This window comes from Oncorhynchus keta, chromosome 30, assembly GCF_023373465.1.
Source record: "Oncorhynchus keta strain PuntledgeMale-10-30-2019 chromosome 30, Oket_V2, whole genome shotgun sequence".
Lineage (NCBI taxonomy): Eukaryota > Metazoa > Chordata > Actinopteri > Salmoniformes > Salmonidae > Oncorhynchus > Oncorhynchus keta.
In genome coordinates this window covers 5,041,401-5,046,400 of record NC_068450.1, presented here as the reverse complement: position 1 = coordinate 5,046,400, position 5,000 = coordinate 5,041,401, and the positions used below count along the sequence as shown (strand labels likewise).

Here is a 5,000-nt window from a genome sequence, read left to right as displayed (position 1 = left end):
AAACAAAGGAGCAGACAGGAAACAAAGGAGCAGACAGGAAACAAACGAGCAGACAGGAAACAAACGAGCAGACAGGAAACAAAGGAGCAGACAGGAAACAAAGGAGCAGACAGGAAACAAAGGAGCAGACAGGAAACAAAGGAGCAGACAGGAAACAAAGGAGCAGACAGGAAACAAAGGAGCAGACAGGAAACAAACGAGCAGACAGGAAACAAACGAGCAGACAGGAAACAAACGAGCAGACAGGAAACAAACGAGCAGACAGGAAGTTGTTGATTGCGATGGTTTACATTCAAATAAAATAAAATAAAATGTTATTGGTCACATATACATATTTAGCAGATGTTACTGCAGGTGTACAGTTCCTAGCTCCATCAGTACAGTACTATTTAACAATGCATCCAACAATATCTAACAATTTCCTTCAGCTCAGTTGGTAGAGCATGGCGCTTGTAACGCCAGGGTAGTGGGTTCGATCCCCGGGACCACCCATACGTAGAATGTATGCACGCATGACTGTAAGTCGCTTTGGATAAAAGCGTCTGCTAAATGGCATATATTATTATTATTATTATTTCACAACAATACACACAAATCTGAAGTGGAATTAAGAATATATAAATATTTGGATGAGCGATGTCGGAACAGCATAGACTAAAATACATTAGAATAGAATAGAATACAGTATATACATATGAAATCAGTAATGCAAAATGTGTAAACATTATTAAGTGTTCAATTATTACAGTGGCCAGTGATTTCAAGTCCATGTATATAGGGAAGCAGCCTCTCTGTGTTAGTGATGGCTGTTTAACAGTCTGATGGCCTTGAGATAGAAGCTGTTTTTCAGTCTCTCGGTCCCTGCTTTGATGCAACTGTACTGACCTCGCCTTCTAGATGATAGAGGGGTGAACAGGCAGTGGCTCGGGTGGTTGTTGTCCTTGATGATCTTTATGGCCTTCCTGTGACATCAGGTGGTGTATGTGTCCTGGAGGGCTGGTAGATTACCCCTGGTGATGTGTTGTGCAGACCTCACTACCCTCTGGAGATCCCTGTGGTTGCGGGTGGTACAGCCCGACAGGATGCTCTCAATTTTGCATCTGTAAAAGTTAATGAGCCTCCTGAGGTTGTTGCTGTTGCCCCTTTCCTCGCGACACTATCTGTGTGGGTGGACCATTTCAGTTTGTTAGTGATGTGTATGCCGAGGAAATTTAAGCTTCCCACGCTCTCCACTGTGGTCCTGTCGATGTGGATAGGGGGTTGCTCTCTCTGCTGTTTCCTGAAGTCCACGATCAGCTCTTTCGCTTTGTTGACGTTGAGTGAGCGGTTATGGCAGGGCCCTCACCTCTTCCCTGTAGGCTGTCTCTTCATTGTTGGTAATCAGGTCTACTACTGTTGTGTCGTCTGATAACTTGATGATTGAGTTGGAGGCGTGCTTGGCCACGCATTTGTGGCTAAAAAGGGACGACAGGAGGGGGCTGAGCACGAACCCTTGTGGTGCCCCTGTGTTGAGGATCAGTGTAGTGGAGGTGTTGTTTCCTACCTTCACCACCTGGGGGGCGGCCCATCAGGAAGTCCAGGACCCAGTTGTGACTATAACCAAAGATAATTATATTGGGAGGTAATACGGTCTGCATTTGATTGTGAGGTATTCTTGGTCAGGATGAAAAAAAGGACTTGAGTTTCTGTACGTTATCACGATCACACCATGAGTAGTTAAATCATGAAACATACACTGTGGTGATTTATTTCTGTATTATCAAATTAGGAGAGACAAACGTATCACACCAGTCAGAGTTATACTTAAATTACATCTTTAATAATAAGAGCTTTGCAATAGCAATGACTTGTCAACGATTCACCGTTTTTTAATGAACCGTTGAGAGTGATAAAACAAAAGTACAAAGATGTTTTATAGCCAAGATACTCCCCTTCCAACCGACATGATGAACAACAGATACATAGAATGGGTCACAAGGTTAAGATCTATATGAAAGATATCTATAATACATAGAAGGCGCTATATGTGTCTGTGTCAACAGTTTTCATTGTATAGAGACCGGTGTCTGGCCCTCCGACTCCAAACGGGAACCGTCTCTTCCTGGTACCATATAGAGCAGAAACATTAACTCATGTTATCTGGAATGCTCTTTAGGTTTTATCACCCAAAGACATCGTAAATCTCCTCTGTCAGTGTTATCTCATAGAGGCCCAATCCTCAGTGGAACACACACACAATAGTTAACAGAACACTCTATTCTGTCGAATAAAACAACCATTATAATGCAATACAAGCATTATAACATGATCTTGCAATTTCCCTGACAACACCACCGACTTCTTCTTCCAGGAGAGTTCTTTATTCTTTTCTGCACGATGTACTGAGAACCCAGCTGGCTGTATGGATGGGGACAGTATATCTGTAGAGAGATGTACTGAGGACCCAGCTGGCTGTATGGATGGGGACAGTATATCCAGAGAGAGCCATGATTCTGTTAAACAGAGCATGTTACAGTCCCTGATGTCTCTCTAGAAGGAGATCCTCGCCCTGAGCTCGTCTACTTTATTGTCCAGAGACTGAACATTAGCGAGTAATATCGCCACTCTGATATCCCAAAGTTACTTACGGCTGTATGATGTAAGAAATACCAAAAATAATAATAATAATAATAATAATAAATGCTGCAAATTTTCTTTGGAGCAAGAAGCAAAGCTGCCATGTCTGTCGGCGCCATCTTGTTTTATATATTGAGTAATATGGAATAAACTACTTTTGTTACATCTGTCAAATCATATGGAAGAAACTACTTTTTCAAGTAAAGAATCCCAACACAACACACGCACACATGCACTTCCAGTTCTACTGGAATCTAACCAGTAGAACTGGAGAATCTTAAAAGTAGAACTGGGGAATCTAACCAGTAGAACTGGGGAATCTTAAAAGTAGAACTGGGGAATCTAACCAGTAGAGGGGAATCTAACCAGTAGAGCTGGGGAAACTAGCCAGTAGAGGGAAATCTCACCAGTAGAACTGGGAAATCTAACCAGTAGAACTGGGGAATCTAACCAGTAGAACTGGGGAAACTAGCCAGTAGAGGGGAATCTCACCAGTAGAACTGGGGAATCTAACCAGTAGAACTGGGGAATCTAACCAGTAGAGGGGAATCTAATCAGTATAACTGGGGGAATCTAACCAGTAGAACTGGGGAATTTAACCAGTAGAACTGGGGAATCTAACCAGTAGAACTGGGGAATCTAACCAGTGGAGGGGAATCTAACCAGTAGAACTGGGGAATCTAACCAGTAGAGGGGAATCTAACCAGTAGAACCGGGAATCTAACCAGTAGAACTGGGGAATCTAACCAGTAGAGGGGGAATCTAACCAGTAGAACTGGGAAATCTAACCAGTAGAACTGGGGAATCTAACCAGTAGAACTGGGGAAACTAGCCAGTAGAACTGGGGAATCTCACCAGTAGAACTGGGGAATCTCACCAGTAGAACTGGGGAATCTAACCAGTAGAGGGGGAATCTCACCAGTAGAACTGGGAAATCTAAGCAGTAGAACTGAGGAATCTAACCAGTAGAACTGGGGAAACTAGCCAGTAGAGGGGAATCTCACCAGTAGAACTTGGAAATCTAACCAGTAGAACTGGGGAATCTAACCAGTAGCACTGGGGAATCTAACCAGTAAAACTGGGGAATCTAACCAGTAGAGGGGAATCAAACCAGTAGAACTGGGGAAACTAACCAGTAGAACTGGGGAAACTAACCAGTAGAACTGGGGAATATAACCAGTAGAACTGGGGAATCTAACCAGTAGAACTGGGGAATCTAACCAGTAGAACTGGGGAATCTAACCAGTAGAACTGGGGAATCTAACCAGTAGAACTGGGGAATCTAACCAGTAGAACTGGGGAATCTAACCAGTGGAGGGGAATCTAACCAGTAGAACTGGGGAATCTAACCAGTAGAGGGGAATCTAACCAGTAGAACTGGGGAATCTAACCAGTAGAACTGGGGAATCTAACCAGTAGAGGGGAATCTAACCAGTAGAACTGGGGAATCTAACCAGTAGAGGGGAATATAACCAGTAGAACTGGGGAATCTAACCAGTAGAACTGGGGAATCTAACCAGTAGAACTGGGGAATCTAACCAGTAGAACTGGGGAATCTAACCAGTGGAGGGGAATCTAACCAGTAGATGTGGGAATCTAACCAGTAGAACTGGGGAATCTAACCAGTAGAACTGGGGAATCTAACCAGTAGAACTGGGGAATCTAACCAGTAGAACTGGGGAATCTAACCAGTAGAGGGGAATCTAACCAGTAGAACTGGGGAATCTAACCAGTAGAGGGGAATATAACCAGTAGAACTGGGGGAATCTAACCAGTAGAACTGGGGAGTCTAAGCAGTAGAACTGGGGAATCTAACCAGTAGAACTGGGGAATCTAACCAGTAGAGGGGAATCTAACCAGTAGAACTGGGGGAATCTAACCAGTAGAACTGGGTAATCTAACCAGTAGAACTGGGGAATCTAACCAGTAGAACTGGGGAATCTAACCAGTGGAGGGGAATCTAACCAGTAGAACTGGGGAATCTAACCAGTAGAGGGGAATCTAACCAGTAGAACCGGGGAATCTAACCAGTAGAACTGGGGAATCTAACCAGTAGAGGGGAATCTAACCAGTAGAACTGGGGAATCTAACCAGTGGAGGGGAATCTAACCAGTAGAACTGGGGAATCTAACCAGTAGAACTGGGGAATCTAACCAGTAGAACTGGGGAATCTAACCAGTGGAGGGGAATCTAAGCAGTAGAACTGGGGAATCTAACCAGTAGAACTGGGGAATCTAACCAGTAGAACTGGGGAATCTAACCAGTAGAACTGGGGAATCTAACCAGTAGAGGGGAATCTAACCAGTAGAACTGGGGAATCTCACCACTAGAACTGGGGAATCTAACCAGTAGAACTGGGGAATCTAACCAGTAGAACTGGGGAA

General features: G+C 43.9%; 1 protein-coding gene across 2 annotated transcripts in view; it reads left to right on the top strand.

Moving 5' to 3' along the window:
• The window catches only part of LOC127913835 (beta-synuclein-like), a 42,545-nt gene that overhangs the window by 26,155 nt on the left and 11,390 nt on the right, over positions 1-5,000 (top strand). The window lies entirely within an intron of this gene.